This window comes from Pinus tabuliformis, chromosome J (assembly GCF_031772625.1).
Source record: "Pinus tabuliformis cultivar Carrire ecotype Pingquan chromosome J, CPIR1, whole genome shotgun sequence".
NCBI lineage: Eukaryota > Viridiplantae > Streptophyta > Pinopsida > Pinales > Pinaceae > Pinus > Pinus tabuliformis.
The window spans coordinates 865,289,152-865,309,821 of NC_142295.1; positions in this window are offsets into that span (position 1 = coordinate 865,289,152).

Below are 20,670 nucleotides of genomic sequence, written 5' to 3' on the forward strand. Positions count from 1 at the left end.
TGACTCAAACATGTTATTAGATTTAGCTTCAAATACTACAACTATTTCTGTTCAAGGCTTGATTGTTCTACTGAATTTGATTGTGATTACATTGGATTAAGTGATGGATAATGAGAATATAGCAATTAAAATCATGATTTTTTCATCGTTCCAACTTAAATAAAAGCTACTCAATTTAATGAGAAAAGAATGCAAGAGAATATGGTGAGATAGTCTATGTGAGTCTTTAAGTGAACCCATTACCATTCCAATCTATTCCATTAAAGCACACACCCTTTTAATGCTAGGAAAGTGTCTGTTATGAAACCAGCTCAAAAAATATAGAATGGATAGATCAACGCCTTAGAATTCAGCCTCTTCGAGGGGGAAACCTCCTTTACATTACATAAATGAACAATTCTTGGATGATTCAAATGAAAAAACCTCCTTTCTATATATAGGAGTCTAAGGAGTCACAATATAATCCAGCCGACCTAACAATAGTAATATAAAGCCACAAAAATAAAAATAGAGGGATTCTATGGGGCACAGTAATAACAATATGGGGACAATAGGGGCACAAAAATATTAATAAGGGATACAACTACAATAGTAATGGGGTAATCACTAGTATTATAGGGACCTAACATGCCCCACTCCTTCAAAAAAGTGTTGTCCTCAATGCTTGAGTAGTTTTAGATGCTTCTGTATAAAATTTTCATCCTCCCATGTGGAATATTCAATGGATAAGTTCTTCTACTTGATAAGATACTCCGAAATTGATCGATTTTGTAGCTGTCGAGTTCTTGTTTCTGTGACTGCTTCCGGTTCCAATATAATTTTTCCTTCCTTGTCAAGTTCTGGCAATATTATTTGAACTGGGAGCTTGTCGCCTATAACCTTCTTTAAACATGAAACATGGAAAATTGGGTGCAATCGAGAAGTTGTAGGAAGCTCCAATTTGTAAGCCATAGTACCAATATTTTGCAACACCTTGTATGGACCATAATACTTTGGTGATAATTTATTATCCTTCTTAGCTTGCTTGAGGGACATTTTCTTATATGGTTGTAGCCGTAGGAATACCCAATCACCTACATGAAAACTTCTTTCTTTGCGATGTTGATCTTCTTGTTGTTTCATTCTATTCTGTGCTAACACGAGGTTATCCTTTAAGAGTTGGAGGACTTGTTGTTGATGTTAGATGTGATGTTCCACTGCTTGAACCTTAGAATTTTCTCTTAAATATGATGTGATGGATGGTGGCTGATATCCATAAAGTGCCATAAATGGGGTCATTTTTGTTGTTGTATGGAAGGAAGTGTTATACCACCATTCAGCCAGAGGCAACCATTTGACCCATTGTGTCTGTTTATCAGATACAAAGCAACGAAGATATCCTTCCAAACATTTGTTTGCTATCTCAGTTTGCCCATCAGATTGAGGATGATAAGATGAGCTATGAGCTAACTGAGTACCAAGATAAGAAAATAATTCTGTCCAAAAATTTCCAGGGAAAATGGGATCTCTGTCAGTTACAATAATCTTTAGGTTTCCATGTAGCTTTTGAATTGTTTCCATAAATGCAGTAGAAACTATACTGGCTTTAAATGGATGTGATAATGCACAAAAGTGTGCATACTTGGTAAGTCTATCAACTACCACCATGATGACACTCTTTACCTCAGACTTGGGTAAACCTGTGATAAAATCCATTGAAACCTCCTCCCAACGCTGGCTTGGAATGGATAAAGGTTGTAATAGACCCGGTGTCTTAATTGTTTCAACTTTATTTTGTTGGCAAACCAAACATTCCGCCACAAACTTTTGAATATCCGATTTAAGGCCATCCCAAAAAAATTCCTTCTTAACCCTGTGGTAAGTTTTTAAAAATCCTGAGTGCCCTCCTAAGTGAGAAGTGTGCAATTCCATAAGAATATTTTGTTTTAGTTGGGAATTCTTACAGAGGTATAAGCGATCTTTGTACCATAACAAATCATTTTGCTAGCTAAATGTATAAGATGTATTGGAATCTTGTTGTAACTTTTGAATAAGTGCCCACACTTCTTCATCATTCTTCCATTCCTCCCTTGCTTCGTTTATCCAATTTGGTTGGATAATAGAAATGGTGCACAACAATGCTTCCACATCCTCATCCTTTCTTGAGAGCGCATCTGCCACCACATTTTTCTTCCCTTTTTTGTAGATGATTTCAAAGTCATAACCCAACATCTTTGTGACCCACTTTTGTTTCTCTTCAGAGGATAATCTTTGTTCTAAAAAGTGTTTAAGGTTATAATGATCCATTTTTACCTTAAAGTGTCTTCCCATTAGGTAGGGTCACCATTTCTTAAGTGCATGGAGTATTGCCAACATTTCCTTCTCTTAAATAGCTTTGTGTAAAAACTTTCCCATGATTGGATGACTTTCAAAAGCAATGGGTCTTTCATCTTGCATTAAAACAACACCAATTCCATTTCCTGAAGCATCACATTCCACTATAAAAGTTTTTGTGAAGTCCGGTGTGGCTAAGACTAGTGCTTGGCACATTGCCTCTTTAAGATGTTCGAAGGCCTTTGTTGCTTCTGGAGTCCATGAAAATGCATCTTTCTTCAATAATGTTGTTAGAGGTGCTTCTATTCTCCCATAATTCCTAACAAACTTCCGGTAATACCTTGTCAACCCGAGAAATCCTCGCAGATGCTTTATGCATGTGGGGATTTTCCATTCTTTAATGGCTTTAATTTTTCTAGGGTCTACCTTAACTCCTTCATGAGATACAATATGACCCAGATATTCCACCTCTTGTACTCCAAAGAAGCGTTTGGATCTTTTTGCATATAATTGTTTCTCCTCCAATAGTTGTAGCACCCTATCAACATGTTCAACATGATCCTTCCAAGACTTGCTGTAGATTAGTATATCATCAAAAAATACTAACACAAATTTTCTAAGGAAGGTTTTAAAAATGGAATTCATCAAACCTTGAAATGTAGAAGGTGCATTGGTATGGCTGTTATAGACATTTTTGTGCCTTACAGCTCCAAGCATGAAATGTCCATAAACCAAGGGCTCCTAAGTCCCTAAAAGTGTTGTTCTAACCCCTAAAGGAACAAGGTCAACAAATTACAGCTTCTCCCAGAAGTTCTCCACCAGAAACTGCTCAGAATAAGTCAAAACAGGATCATTTTAGCTGCTCCATTGGCTAGGCGCGTTGCATAGCACCTAAACACACTAGCTAGGTGCGTTGCAACGCACCTAAATGCACTATGAGGGTGCGTTGAGCGAGAAATGACAAATGGCAGTGCCATTCCGCGAGGTGGAGATACAATGGAAGCTTCCATAATCTTCTCCTATGACACTTGCCTCACTGAATTCGACCAAGGATGATTAAGAGGCCTTCTGTCTCCAAGTGGAAGCAAGAACTGACAGAGAGAAGACACTAATCAAATCACTAGCTGACTCATCCTCCTTGCATACATCTATATATGGATCCCTCATCCTATAGATCCAGAGGCTGGAATTTTGCACATTGCAAGGAATTGTTGTTGGTTTTGAGACAAATATCAGAGTATTGGGTGATTTACGCTTTGTTGGAGGTGAAGAGGGGCTTCTTTGCTGGGAGGTTGATGCTGGGTCAGGAATCATCAGTTGTAACTCCTCCTGGATCTTCTTTTTTATCAATAAAAACTATTTGAGTTTTTCCTCCATGCTTTTGTATCATTGATGCTTGTTACATTTGTATGGTTAACTTAAATCTGATCCTAAGTTGTTTATGAATATAGATCCATGTCTTTGTATAGTTTTCTTCTTCTGTGATCTTACAGGTACTTGGTGAAGCTGGGCAAGTAAGGGAGCAGGTAGCTGGAAGCTGTCAAAGAAGAGAGAGATTGGATCAAAGGATTAGCGCAAGACACAGGTTGGTTCTTCCTATTCCTCTCTATCTATAGTTCATAAAGGAAATACAAAAGTAGTTTTTCTCTGTTTGTTTCTAAGGTAGCTGTCACACCTTAGTGGGATAGAGCAGTTCTAAATAGACACTTTTCCCGGTAACAAAATGGCGACTCCGCTGGGGAGAATGTCTAATTAGTTTGTTTGTGTATCTCTTTGTTGTTTGTTTCATAAACTTATAAGTAGCATTCGAACTGCATTTGCCATAACAAATGCAAAGTAGACATCTGCTGCTTCAATCCATTCATTGGATTTGTTTATGATTTGAACAGCTGATTCACAAATGATCTGATTGCCCTTGTGATAGCTCTTAGACCCTCCTTAGATCTACCCCTGATTGTGCATTACTGATTGCTTTTACTCGGCCAAAAACCAAAGACTAAACTGCAAACCGTGACCCAGAACCCGGAGAGATTCTCGTTTCTGGCCCAACGCAGGTACTGTTAAGAGATCCTGCATTTCAGCGCACTTCTCGAAAGGGCAACCTGCGCTGCAATCCAGTTTCTTTGTGTTACAGGTGCGCTGATCAGACTAGCCCTGTGCAGCTGAGGTTCTTGTGCTTCATTCTTTCCAGTTCTGTCTCTGAATTTTGCAGCCTGTGATCAGTATATGTCTGTTTAAAACCCCTTTTCCTTGCTGTTATTCCGCCTCCTTTGTACAAAAGAACTGTAGATGTTTTTGTGTGTTTTTTGAGTCGTTTACAGTTTTCCATTGCAAAAGTAGAATAGTCATACTGTCGTCCTTTGATTTAGATCTGTCGCAAGTGTCGATTTCGATCATAGGAGAAATTTTGATTGCTGTTGATGATCGATTATACTTGTACTATTGCCTTTGGTCTAAATTTGTGACTTTCTAGTGTCAAAAATGAGTATTCATTTCAAAATCGTAAAGTGTCGTAATCGTCTTTATCTTTTGATTTCGAAAAGAAGCTTGTTTGTGTTTGTCGCTTGAAAGAAAATTTAGATTTGTACATCAACTTTCTTTTTAGCATCAATACTAAGAAAGTCGAAAACAAATACATGCATGTGCATTTGCATATTGACAGTCTGTTTGGCTTGATTTAGGAAAGTGCATTTACAGTGTGCTCTTTGCTCTTTGTGAAAATATTGTGTCTTTCTTTTCCTCTAGTAGCTAGGATTTTCATTGCACAAAAGAGATAAAAGTTTGTTTATCATCTTTAGATTGCAGTTTAGGAATTACATCTACATCTCGTGGTGAACCCAAAAGGCAAACTTCATAAGCAAGATCAACTTAAAATAAATTCAATGAATCTAACAACGCTTTGGAACTTAATGCACAACATTTAGAGGTCTAGGCTAGAGACGTATTCTGGCGTCATAAAGCCTGGTAACTGTTGTCCTCATTGATGGTTGGTTGATTCCTCCACTTTGAGACGATAAGTGCCAGTACGGACTTGTGCTCCCACGTACCGTCGAGTATATTTTGGGAGACCCCTATAGGCTTAAATCCTTTATCCATAGGAAGTCGTGTCTGCCGCCCTATCGATCGCAATGCACTGAACACAGCATTCGGGAAGATTGACTGCCGTACCGTAAAAAGTATTCTGCAGTTTTGCGATTGGTTTGGTACTCCCTCTACCTAGATCTCCAGAGCAGTCCCTTTCGTTCCTTTTCAGACTCCTTAACGGAAAAGGTCCATCTGAGCACTTGTCACTTCAGGCTCATTAAAAATCGAAGGAGACTAGAGTCATCTTTTGTTTTTTCTCGCCTCTTAAAAACTGAAAAAACAAGTTGTGTCAAAGCGTATAAAAATTTATTTTAAACGGAATATTCATTACCCTTTCCTACGTTGATCTAGGGTTGAGAAAATGGAGTCTACCAACCAAGGAATTCCCCTTGGAGGAAATCCTAGTCCCTTCTCCTCTTGGGGAGATGTTGGTGCACCCCATATGGCCACATTGTCGCTTCCAGGACTGACAATTGGTTTTCTTGTATGGCTCTTCTCAACCTCTGTCGTTCAGAACACCACTATTCCTGAACAATCGAATCAGCAATTAGACGAGTCCAGAGTTGCCCACCAACCTTCTACTTCCTCAAATTCTTCCTCTCCTCCTTCCTCTTCGCTTGATGGGGCTGGAAAAGCCAAAAGTCAAGTTCCTAAGGAGAAGAAGGAAAAGAAAAATAAAGAGAAGAAGAAGAAGGAGCCAAAGGCGAATGGGGGAAAACGAGTGTCGTCTAACGAAAATCCACACACTGCACTGACCAGGCCTAAATCGCCATGTGTCATTTGCAAAGGAGACCACTTTCACAGAGATTGTCCTTGCATCCCTCGGATATTAAGGGATTGGTCTCCTCGATTGCACAAACCGGTGTCGTCAACCTCTGATGATCATGTTGAAAGCACACCGCCGACTAGTGAAAGTGAAGCCCCAGGACAAAAAGGAAAATATAGATTTCCTTGTAAACTGTGTGAAGGCGATCATGCCGTTCACCGTTGTCCCTTCTTAGATGAAGCTAAAAGAGTTTTGGATGATCGTCCGGTTTCACCGTTACGACTTCCTCCTGGATATAAAAAACTCTTTCCGAGTCCGTCACTAGTTGAAAATCCCGCTGGCCCGCTCAGGTGGTCGGCTGAAGCACCTATCATTGAGGATAATCCATCTGGATCCATACCAGACAAAAGTCAAAAGGTCGAGGCGGCAGTTGACCCGGTCTTTCCTTCAGAGGTTTCATCTTCAGATGATACAGTCATTGAAGAGAACAAGGATGACACTGTCCAAATTCTCTTCATAAGCACAGACTCCGACGAACATGGGGGCAATTTACCCGTTCCTTTACCGCAGGAAGGAAGTTCATCAGAGCCATACCCGACCGTCTATTCGGTCCCACCTCCAAGCAACCTAGTTGTCTCCTTCAACTGGAATCAACTAGGCAGACCCCGTTTACCAGCTAGTGTACCATTCCGAATTATTGTTCAAATATATAGAATGGTTATGGCTGGTACCATCATAGATGAGGGGGCTTCTGTGAGTATCTTTTCCTCAACTGCTTGGAAAGCGCTTGGTTCACCATCTCTTTTGCCTGAGATGAGAAATCTGACAGGCTTTGATAAAGGAACCAGTCGACCTTTAGGGATCCTTCCCGATGTGCCCATAACATTGAGAGGGAAAACCGTTCACATGAACGTAATGGTAGTTCAAGGACCCCTAGATTACAATCTACTCCTTGGACGAGACTATATTTATTGCATGAGAGCCATTGTCTCATCACTCTTTAGAGTGATGTGTTTTCCGCACGAAGGAAGAGTGGTCAAGCTTGTGGACCAGCTTTCATTTCGCAGATCACACATAGCAAATAGTCATATACCATCCCTGAATGGTCTTTTCACGCAAGAAATGTCTCAATCTCCAGTCCATCCTCCCGATGAGCGCGAGTAATTCGGAGGGATATGACTGAAACCCAGGGGGCATGCATCCTGGTCTGCTTCGACAGGAAAACTTCGGGTATAGAGTAGGTTTCTGCGGGAGAATATGCCTAGTCTATACCCCCGTCCGTGATTGGAAGAGGGGGTTATTCTAGTACTGGATTCTCTTGTCAAAGTTATGTGGGTTGGCGAGTGCCGCCACTTACCTTTGTTTATCTTGGTAGACATTGCCAAAGAAGTGTTTTGTTTGCGCTGTGAATAGAACAATCTTTGGGTGACCTGTAAGAGGTAGGCCTCTCTCGGTAAAACAAATGTTTTGGTGGATAGAAGTAGAGGTAACCTTGAAACTCTATTTTATACATGGGGGCATGCAAACCTTTTGGAGTGTAAGCAAAGAGCGATTATTTATCTGTTTTTTGGATTAGTTGTTTCCTAACTTGCATAAAGAAAGGATGTGGGGAAAAACTCTAAAAGTTGCCGTTTTTATGAGACATTCTTATCATACGACTGGATTAATCGAGCAGTGTTACCGCAAGGTTCAAGCTTGTTAAAAAATAAACCTGCACCGAGCAAATGTTTCCACCCGCGTTTAAGCTCGTTAAAAAAAAATGAACTATTCCCCGGTAAATAACCACCGTGAATGTAGTACTTCAACCATTAAAGCCTTGGTCGTGTTTGCACTATCACCTCCACTTTTACATTGGCCGATCATTCACCTCCATTTGATTTTTTACCCATTTTGAGGAACAGCTGCGAAGAGTGATTTCACTAGCCATCCTTGTGACACTGCCGTGATTGGAAAATTCCAAACCTTACCTGGAATCAGCTGCTACCCATTTTATCAAACGTTCCTCAAAAGACGAGTCTCCTTTAAGCTCTTTTCAACTGACTCGTAAAATATGAAAATATTGCCAGGCCATTGGCCTCTCCAGCTCGTTAAAGGGACAGGAAGTGCTATCCCTCATCTAGATTTTAATCTTTTTGGACCTGAGATATTATTGCACAAAAAGATCGAGCGCTTGTTTTGTTCATCTCGTTAAAACTATCGAAAATTCATCCCTTCTGTATTGTTTTATACTTTTTCGGACTTAAGGGATTAGATGACGAAAAAGGAATTTTGGAGTTACCTTTACGTACCTTTTTAGACTCTCTAAAAATGAAAAGGACCGAGTTATCTTTGTCGTTAAACTCGTTAAAAAGATTAATAGCGACAAACTTGTCTTTAGACGAGAACGAGTTTCACTATCGCTAGGCTCGTTAAAACATAGCGATGGGTTTGCCCGAAGGGCAAATTATAGAACAAGCATATGTTATCCTCCTCAAGCTTGAAAAAAATAAAGAGGTACTGGTCAGCAATGACTGGGGAAAATTGGGAAGAAAACTCAAAGAATCTTTATTGGTAGCAAGTCGCTCTTAAACATGACACTTCCACTGCGTGTCCGAGTCGGGTTGGGTTGTTTCATTCACCGGTCACATCGCCATGGTCACACCATACCATCCACATTTGGGGTTAATGCTACCAATCCATCACATAAGTGTCACCGACATGTCCAAGAGAAGTCATCCAAAGAAGTCACCTGTGTCCCACCCACTACCATACATTATACTCCATTCTTTCATGACCGCCACCCTGAACTGTATATCATCAGATCGTTTTCACCTCCATCAAAATCATTTGCTCCGTTCCGTGTCAGTGATGTGGGATTCATTAAGGCCCTCCTATGACGGATCACTTCTTGTCGACATCAGCTCATTATCCAAGAAGTTGGTCTAGGAACACACCATTCAGTACTTTGAAGCTTGCATGCCTCAATGGCAAGTTTCTCACTTCCGGCGACAGGTTTACATCAATGGCCTTCGACCGAAAGATTTTGCATGGTGTTCAACGCCAAGTCCTTTATTCACACACGTGAATTATACTGTAGTACCTTGAGGGTCATTATCATTATCGATGATTCCTCTCGCGCTTGTTAACAGTTTACATCATTGACTGGTAATCAAGCGATGTCTTTCCATGTTCGACTTCAGAACATTTCTCACATGGATCGACTTGTACTTCGAGTGAAGATCGGACGAGATTGAAGACCCCGGATCTAGTTTCATCCATCCCAACTGCGATATATATTCAGGGAAATAAAGACATTGAATGTACAATCATTGCAGCACAGATAATCATCCTACCAAAAGGACGATGGCTCTATCAGAATCATTAGTCTATAATCAGACGATTGTCTGTCCTATGTACATGAAAATGAATTTGTAAAGCTGAGCATGGGAATGCCTGCCTCAGCTAGATCATGAAAAACAATATGAAGATAATGTATTGTATTGTATCTTATTACAAGTCTCCTCCCAGCATTGAAAGAACTTCGGATCCTCATAATAAAGCATTTCACCCGATTAACGACCTCATACTTTAGGGGGCAACTGTTATAGACATTTTTGTGCCTTACAACTCCAAGCATGAAATGTCCATAAACCAAGGGCTCCTAAGTCCCTAAAAGTATTGTTCTAACCCCTAAAGGAACAAGGTCAACAAATTACAGCTTCTCCCAGAAGTTCTCCACCAGAAACTGCTCAAAATAAGTCAAAACAGGATCATTTCAGCTGCTCCACTAGCTAGGTGCGTTGCATAGCACCTAAACACACTAGCTAGGTGCGTTGCAATGCACCTAAATGCACTATGAGGGTGCGTTGAGCGAGAAATGACAAATGGAAGTGCCATTCCGCGAGGTGGAGAGACAATGGAAGCTTCCAGAATCTTCTCCTATGACACTTGCCTCACTGAATTCGACCAAGGATGATTAAGAGGCCTTCTGTCTCCAAGTGGAAGCAAGAACTGACAGAGAGAAGACACTAATCAAATCACTAGTTGACTCATCCTCCTTGCATACATCTATATATGGATCCCTCATCCTACAGATCTAGAGGCTGGAATTTTGCACATTGCAAGGAATTACTGTTGGTTTTGAGACAAATATCAGAGTATTGGGTGATTTACGCTTTGTTGGAGGTGAAGAGGGGCTTCTTTGCTGGGAGGTTGATGCTGGGTCAGGAATCATCGGTTGTAACTCCTCCTGGATCTTCTTGTTTATCAATAAAAACTATTTGAGTTTTTCCTCCATGCTTTTGTATCATTGATGCTTGTTACATTTGTATGGTTAACTTAAATCTGATCCTAAGTTGTTTATGAATATAGATCCATGTCTTTGTATAGTTTTCTTCTTCTGTGATCTTACAGGTACTTGGTGAAGCTGGGCAAGTAAGGGAGCAGGTAGCTGGAAGCTGTCAAAGAAGAGAGAGATTGGATCAAAGGATTAGCGCAAGACACAGGTTGGTTCTTCCTATTCCTCTCTATCTATAGTTCATAAAGGAAATACAAAAGTAGTTTTTCTCTGTTTGTTTCTAAGGCAGCTGTCACACCTTAGTGGGATAGAGCAGTTCTAAACAGACACTTTTCCCGGTAACAAAGGCCAAAAGGCATGACCAAAAATTCATAATGACCCTCATGATTTCTAAATGTTGTTTTCGGAATGTCTTCAATCTTCATTCTGATTTGATGATATCCTGAACGAAGATCCAACTTGGTGAAGTAAATTGATCCATGCAACTCATCCAGTAATTCATCAATGACAGGAATGGAAAACTTATCTTTAATAGTGAGCTTGTTGAGCTCCCTATAATCCGGACACATGCGCCATGATCCGTCCTTCTTGTGCACCAATACTAATGGAGTAGAGAAAGAACTTTGACTAGGTTGAATTATACCTGCCTCTAGCATTTCTGCAACCATACGTTCAATTTCACTCTTTTGGGCATAGGGATATCTGTACGGCCTGATGTTTAGAGGAACACTTCTTGGAATTAGATGAATAGCATGATCATGATCAAAAATAGGTGGGAGACCTTTGGGAGGCTCAAATTCCTTGGAATGATTGTCCAAGACTTTTTGGAGATCTGGAGAACTAGATGATTCCAATGTGGAAACATCTAGCGAACATAATTGTGAAATTACACCTCCTCGTTCCTTTTTTAGAAGCTTTGTCATAACGTTAGAGCTGATTATCTTTCCTAGTTTCCCTGCAATACCCCTTAATTCAACCTCCTTTCCTTCCATAGAAAATTTCATGAAAATTTCTTGAGAATTAAAAGTTATTGTACCCAAGGATTGTAGCCATTGGACTCCTAGTACAACATCAACAACTCCCATTGGAATGGAAAGCATTGGGCTATTCAATACATATTATCCCATGGATAGCTTGATATTATGGCACTTTCCAGAGAAATTTATCATTCCTCCATTTGAAACCATCACTTGACACTCTGGTGCTGGATATAGGAAGCAATTCAATTCTTTTGCTATCTTACAATGAATAAAATTGTGGGTACTTCCTGAATCAATCAACACTATTACCTTTTTCTTCTTGATTTGTCCTTATATCTTGATGGTTTGAGGAGTGGTAATTCTAGCCAATGCGTTACAAGATATGGTCAGATTCATTTCTTCTTTATCTAGGCTTTGTTCTTGGAGTATATCCTCTTGTTTTTATCTTTCTTGCTCCTTTACTTCTTCCTCTTCACAATCGATGTAGAATAATTTATTCTCAGCACCCTTATGACCTTTAATGTATTTGCTATCACAACTGTAACAAAGCCCTTTTCCTATTTTTTCTTCCAATTGTTGTGGTGTCAACCTTATAGGTTGTGGAAGACTAGGGGCAACAACACTTCCATCTTTATAGTTGTGAGTGGTATGCATGCTGGTTGCCATAATTTTGCTTTCCATTTTTCTTGCTAACCAGAATGCATTCTCCAATGAATCAAGTTCCAAAAGGTGAATATCATGTTGGATATTATCGTCTAAAATCCCTATGAACACATCAATCCTATGCTCCTCTGAAATATTTTTTACCCTTATGTTCAATTTTTGGAACTCCTCAATGTGCTCCATTATTGAACCCTTTTGTTTGAGACTTATCAATTGGCTAAAAAAAGTGTTGCTTTTCGTATCCTCATAATGTGTTGTCAATTATTCCGTAAAAATTGCCCAAGTGATAATTTTTTTATGAGAGCAAAGCCATTGATACCATACAAACTGATTTGGTTTCAAATATAAAGTTGTAATATGTAGCTTTTGTGTGTTTTGCAGATTATTGAGATCGAAAAATTGCTTCATTTGTAATATCCATCTTGCGGGATCCTTGCCATCAAACTTCCTCATATCAATTTTTGGAATATGGTGGGTCTTCGGTCCAACATTAGAGTCTATGAAATCATGATTAACATTTCTTTTCTTCACATCAGAGTTTCCTTTACTACCCTTTCACCATTAGTAAGCATTTCTTGTAGAAACTTTGTCAAATCTGTCTTCAAATCTTCCATGCCTATCTTCAAATCTATCTTCAAATAGTCCATCTTAGCTTCCATGCCATTCATCTTAGCTTCCATGCCCTTTATCTAAGATTCCATGCCATTTATCTTAGATTCCACGCCATTTATCTTAGCTTCTGTTAGCTTTTGTGAGAGTGACATTTGTTGCACTTGGTGTTGTAATTTTGATATATCATGTAGCATTTCTTCCTCTTCTTCATGAGTCATGCTAGTGTTTTCAGGTTGCTTGCTAGGTGTTTGCATTCTCTTTCCTCGGGGCATCAATTATCAATAAGAATGCTCTAGTATTCCCTTTGAATTATTCAAAATAATTTTTCAAACCAAGCTTAAGAAAAATTTAAAAAAATCTACACACCTTTTTTCACTTTGTAGGAGCTCGATATTGCCTCTAATGTATCTCTGTAATTTTGGATCATCGAGTTTTAAAATTATGACCTGCAGTAGTCCTCTGTGTTGTCTTTCCAATGCCACTAGTCTTATCGAAATTGGATTCTCCAAGGAAGAGTTATGCCAAATCTCCCATCGTGACCTGATTATAGACTAGTTCAGTAGAGCAAACTTGTACGATGTTCCATGAGTCATTGTTTTGACCTTTTTCTCTGAAAACTATATAAAAGAACCTACAGTCCGTCTTCTTTATGTACCTTCTTACGAAATTTCAATCCGATGCTCAGAGAGAACGTTATGACGATTTTCCCCAGGTCACCTGTTTGGAATGTAATTCAGGAGTCTGCAAAAAGACCAACTTACTCAGATCATATCTCCTCAAATATAGAACGAAAATCTTTGAAATTTGGATTCGAGGTTCAATGAAATTTATTCTCAAATGGGTTTTTTTTTTAGCTTCTGAAATGTTGCAGAAAATTTTTTATAGCGAAAATTCCACGATCACCTATTTGGAGTAGCGAAACCCTAGAATCCAAAGCTCTGATACCAAATGTTATGAAACTAGCTCAAAAAAGATAGAATGGATAGATCAACGCCTTAGAATTCAGCCTCTTCGAGGGGGCAACCTCCTTTATATTACATAAATGAACAATTCTTGGATGATTCAAATGACAAAACCTCCTTTCTATATATAGGAGTTTAAGGAGTCACAATATAACCTAGCCGACCTAACAATAATAATATAAAGCCACAAAAATAACAATAGAGGGATTCTATGGGGCACAGTAATAACAATATGGGGACAATAGGGGCACAAAAATATTAATAAGGGATACAACTACAATAGTAATGGGGTAATCACTAGTATTATAAGAACCTAACAGTGTCCCATCTATGTTGTAAGAAAATAAAGAGGAGAAAGTTAATACAATTCAAGAAACTTAGAAAAATCAACCTTCAACTTCTCTTTCTCCATAAAAATGAGTAATACAATATAAATAAAGGCAAACATATTGATTTTAAAAAATGTTACTTAAATATACAAGATGTAACAACCTTTTTCATTAATATATTCCTAATAACCTTATTCATTAATATATTCTTTATATTTTATTTTTAAATCAAAATATTAATAAGTATCAACATTACTTACCAAAATTGGACAGGGAGACATTTTAAATAAATGCTCATACTAATATTAAAAATTCAACCTAAGAAATTTAGTTACAAGGTAATTAAGAATCAGAAGGTAAAATTTCAATGTAAGTCATAGTCCAAAAGAATTCCTATGCACTATTAAAAATCAACATGCAGACATTTGCACCTCTCCCACATCAGGGAATTTGAATTTTGTTCCCTTTTTCTTCTGCCATTTCCATTTTGTAAATTCTCACAAGATGTTCACTTGGCACATTCTTCAAACTACCCCAAGGCTATTTCTCGGAGAGCCACATTACATGAAAGTGTTCAAGATTATGGACAAGAAACCATTGATCTGTAGAAGCTTATAACACTCTTAGAGAGCCAACAACAGAGCAAAGCAAGCCAACCAGTGAGATTTGGAAGCTCGAGCACTAGCACAAAAGATCTTAGACAAGCTCATGAACGACTTGACAAAGTGAAAGAAGAAATGAAAAGAGAAATTCCTTTGGATCATTATTTCATATTGGGTGTTGAGGCTTCCAATATTGTAGCTGAGATCAAGAAGGCTTATCAAAAAGCTGCTCTCAGACACCATCCAGATAAGGCTAGGAAGTTTTCAATATGAAGTGACAGTGGGGATGATGGATATTGGAATGAAGTTGGGGAGGAGGTCTGAAGATATGCAGAGAGGCTTTTCAAAATGATTGGAGAAGCATATGAAATTCTTTCAGAACCTGGAAAGCAGATACACTATGACGCTGAAGAAGAAGTGAGGAAACATCGGACAAGAGGAAGTAGCAGTAGGTCTGAAACTGTGTCAGAGGCATACCATTACCAATATGAGAAAGGCAGTAGGTGACAGCGAGATCCATGGGACTCGTGGAACAGATATATCAAATATCAATCCCTTTCAGACCTATGAGCTTCTAGATCTACATGGTAGTGCCTCAAATTCACATTCCCATTCACTCGGTATGTATTCTTGCTTGGCACTACAATTCTACAATGTCAATACATTTCACAGAGGAGGCGGGATACTACCACCTGCAAACAACACATTGTCCTCCCCCTTGCACCGCATTGCCTCACTTAAACCCTCTTTGAACCTAAATGATAAATCTGATAGCTTTTAAATGCTTGGTCTCATATTGTTCTGGTATAGCCCACAACTAACAGCATATGCACCCCCTATACCACTAATATGTATCCTAGTTACAAATCGATCTTGATAACAACATCAAGGATCTTTCCTTCTACTTCTCGATCCCCCCTACAAATAAGCTCAAAGATCATTTATACATAGAGTCTTGGCCTCTTTCAATTATAAATAGAATCAATATCCTTCACATTACAAAGATTTCAGATCTGAGCCTATTGTCCCCAAAATCAGCCTAGAATCCAAAGTAGTGTTTTCCAAAACAAGCAACAGTTGAGATCATTAGCTAAGTCGATGTCGAACGAACCATATTCGAAAATAAAAATCAACCCACTATCTATTCTACTGTGCACTATTAATTTCATCAAAAATAAAACCATAACAGAAAGATACAAAATTAGCTACTGAAAATCTCGTCGTAGAACGATAAAATCAATTGCAATCATTGACAAAGTAAAATTGATACAAAAATAACTTCAATATCCTTTTTCTGGCAATTGCAGTTTCAATGGCGCTTCTTCTAACTTTGCAATTAAGTTATGAAAACATAATTCTTTAGGCTTGCAATCTAATTTCGACAAAATGAAAACTCCCTTGCAAATCAATTACAAACAATTGTAGATTACAGTCATGGAAATGGTGAATGAGATCAAGCAAATTATGAAAGAATGGAAGTTCGTATGGCTGTGTCAACCTCATTTGACATGGTGAATATTCTTCGTAATGGCTTTCCTCGGAGGATGTGACAAAGAGGTGCAGCTTCGCCATTTCATCAGACTTGTCTTTCATGTTTACTTCAAAATTCAACTCCCACTTGGGAGGATCATAACCTGTATCTTAGATTATGGCTCCCTCTAAATATCAGGGAAAATGATCTGGCTTAAAGCATAGTCATCGAGTTTGTCTGCAATTCTGTACTTTTCTTATATATTGGACCATGTTTCAAAGTCATATATTCTGCCAGGGATTCTATAGCTCCCTCGGAAGTCTTACCTTAGTTGATCATTCATCCTTTGCTCCTCATCTTAAAGAGATATTAATATGTTGTATTGGTAACCTCAATATTATAGGTACTCTTGGCTGCATAGAGAAGGAGACTTGCTCAAAGTTCTTCCTTGGAATGATCTACTCCAAATATGATTAAGTCAAGATGATCAACCCTTCTTAGTACTATTTCATGCATCTCTTGTCATGTTCTAGATGTACCAAAGAGGACCCAACCAATGCATATCATAGATTGAATTAAGTTACAAATTCCTTCAAATATGTTGTGTTGTAGCAGAAGATTGTGGAAAGTAAACAATGTTAATAAAAATCTAAATTCTATCCTCAAGGAGCTAGTACTGTCATTGGAAAACACCCTTAAAATTATGCTTATTACTAGATTAAATCAAGATGTACCTCCACTAGATTTGCAACAATGGAGCAACTCTGAAAATGATGGGACTATTGCTAGATAAAGCCCAAACTAGATGAAGATCTTCTTACTGTTGTACAAACATATTGTAACCCTTCAAAACCTTTACTTGTTGAAAGTTTGCTTCAATAAAAACCCTCATTGAAGAGGATTTGTTTGATTTTGTCAAAATGCTAATAGTATTGCATGAGGAATATTCCTATTTGATCATCATCATCAAATACTAGTCGGTTCCACACATTATTAGGCATTTTTGGGTGATATAGTACGTAAATATGATATTCGGTTCACAATAGGTTTTCATTTTGCCGAAAAGCAGAAATAGAGATGGACATTGAATCTACCATATGATTCATTTCTCAAGGTACAAGTTGGAGAATCCATCAAAGTGCTTTAGAATATCCCATACTACATTTTGGTACTACTGAAGCCTACGATTCTTTGTCAAGCATTTCCCCCTTACCTGACTTATAATTGCCTTGGGATCTTCAAAACACTTTCAAATGCTTATTCCTTAATCTTGAGCCACCTTTATACCCAATAACGATGCGCCCATACTTGGGAGTCTTATTGGTATTCCCAAACCACAATATGCATATGGCATAGTCTCACCAGGGAAAGAAACAAGCACTATTCCAACCTTAGCCCAATTCTGCTCCATCAAAAGACATTGTCCATAATGGCTCTGAATCATCATCCGATGTAGGAATGTGTTGGAATATCCTAACATCTGATGATTAAGCATCTTGAAGAGGTTGAATCTCTTTTATGTCCATAATGAAAGAATTCTCCAAGTCTTCCTCCAAGTCACTTTCTCCAAGTGTTCCTCCAAGTCACTTTCTCCAAGTGTTCCTCCAAGTCACTTGGGTTATTATCGAGATCATCCAAGTCCTACACATTCTTTTCCATCTCATGTTCTCCATAAAGAAAAACACTTTTCCCACCAAATACTGGAATAGTAGCATAGGTTTCAATTTGAAGAGTACCTCAATTTAAGCGACCCATTTGATACTACCACATCCATTATCACTTCTTTTTTATGATGAGCATGAAGTTATACCACTAGGTCCTTGATAAACTTGATGGCTGGTACTTCTTCAAAATCTAGGTCAAGGATGTTGTCATAAGTCCTGGTGTTAGTCAATACTTTTAGTAGCGTATATAGGATATACATCTTGAGAAGCGAGCAAGATAAGTATAGCACCAGTTTTGAATTTCTTCTTAGCACCATCAAAGAAGAGGGTCCCAGTGTCAAGGCTAGGGATGAATGAAGGCTCAAATGAGGACTGCTCTTGCCCTCCATAAAACCGTTAATCCCTATTTTTAGAATAGAACAATATCACATATTATTGTCTCCTTGTGAGAATTTCTCGTACGAGTGACAGGTATGATAGACAGTTTCATGGTATTCATGTCTGTCACTACTAGAATGGCCTCTGAGGTGTTTTTGGTAATCCCTCTTCATTTCAATATCGTGATCGGATCTAGAATTTTAGGAGATAACATGCCCATAAAAATCAGGATTATGATTCAATTATGCTATCAGTTCCATTAATCATAAGAAAGAGGAAAAGGAACGAAGTGTGACTAGTTTCATCTTGTGGAAGTATATTACTACTAGATATATAGAATAGAAGAATCGTACGGCTACAACTATATTACAGACAAAAGCCACTGAAATACTTGGATACGGAAGGTAGTTAGGGGTCCGGGTCGTGTCTCAATCCCTTTCAGAGGAGCAACCTGAACTCGTGCTATGACTGACTTAACTAAAATCCCATCGGAGAGAACGAAGTGCAGTGAGCGCTCTTTAGGTGTGAATTCTATGGAGATATTATTCATCATGTTAGTTGAAATGCTGAATGCCAGATTAATCTTGTTGACTGCCCATATATCTGCTACACCTCTTATTCGACCGAACCTGCCATTGTTTATCTGAGATATAATGTACAATGAGATACACCAACAAACCTTCTTGAGTAGATACAAGTCAGTTTACAATTACATTTGTGAACTGAAACAAATATAAGACAGTTTCTATCTTTATATCACACCTACCATCAATGTTGTCAACACTATTAGCATGGTTCTTCTCATGCATAAAACACATTATAGCCATGAGATTTCAACATGTATCTCAAAAATGCTATAGGATAGTGTTGATATCATTGACGTTGAAATATATATATTTATGAAGCCATATGATCATGTCAAAAATACCATAGCAGGTACAACAAGCATATGAAGTGCCATGCCTATTACTATTTTGCAATTCATTAACACTATGCCAATGCATATTTTTCCATACATAAACAATGTCATGCCAATACAACTATCCAGATAGTTGAATGTTGTTGTGCCAACATGAATTTGTCATAATACTATACCAATCTTACGTTTCATATCATACAAATAGAGTCTAACAAGCATATTGTGTATTAAGGACATGCCAAAATTGTCATACAAATGTCTGAACCATGTTATAGGGAAAATTGCCTCCAATTCGGATCAATCTTCAAGATATGCAGTCAGCTGCAATGAATCACCTTTGAAGAACTTCTCAATTACAGCTGTAGGTTGTAGACATTGTCTATAATGATACATCTTCATAGTAGCCTTAATGCAAGACTTGGATCTACTGCAAAAAATTGAGGCTAGAACAATAGCCTATCAGATTTCATTGCTTCGAAGGAAGAACCAAACAATTTCTCTTGTCTCAGAGATAATAAGATAAGGGTCGAACCTCAAAGATATCAGCAACCTAAGACTCAAAAGAAGTTAGTCAAGACCTACCTGCTCAACGGATCTCCAAACAAAATACAACAAAAGTCTGAACACTGATCCTTCTCAAACCCTCACGATTGACCTTTGCCACATTTTACTAACTTCACCTTTTGTAGCCTTTCATACTTCTATGTGAGATAGAAAATTCCATAATACAAGGCCAGGTAATGTTATAGAGATGAGCTTAAGGATTAGATTCACTGTTACAGATGCTAGGAACTTCATGTCACATACATAGCTTTAGATGTGTCTTCACATAAACCTGCAACAAGGAAGGAATTATGGGTGAGACACCATCTCCCAAAACAAATTCAATTCAAGGATGTTGATCCTAAATCAAGTGAAGTAAAGAACCAAAACTTCCTAGCTACAGTAATTCACATAAAGCCTTAGATATAGTTCATTTGACCCGAAATTTGATAGGGAGCTCTTTTCTAGAGTTGCTTGATTGATGAAGCCTTGATCTCATTTTCTTGTTGGGATCTGCAACCTAGAATTTTGCAATAGGAGTTTGCAAGCGAGCCTTCTTGGTTCAATGCTTCAAGATGACTGATATTTGGAGAGGAAGGAGGTCATAAAGAATTGTCAATGAACTTCTTTGTGATTGATTTCTCCCTTGCTTGGGCTTGTCCTCACCTTAGCTCTGATACCATGTTAATTTTAATTAACATGTTCTATGCTTGGGACTGTTACTTCAGTGATCTTTAATAACCCATTTATCTTTCGATTTCATTTCTATTAGCAATCACATAACTCAATATCACATAGACAACAACTGAAGAAAGCACATGATGCCCTTCATTGGCCCTGAAGGCTTGTTTGTACCCAAATCAAGCTTCTCATCCCCCTCATTTAGGCTTGTACAGACTTTACCTCAGGTAATGTGGTTATCTTTCTGAAGTATCTCGACCCCTTGATCAGCAAGATCAGGCTTGTCTCCTTTTTCATAAGAACACCTTGAAGCTGCGACCGACCTAGGAGAGAGTCCCCATATCATAAATATCTGATGAGAAGCAATATTAAGTTCCATAAGTGTGAGTTCTGGACCAATAGAGATTGCAGAGACACAGTGTCATCA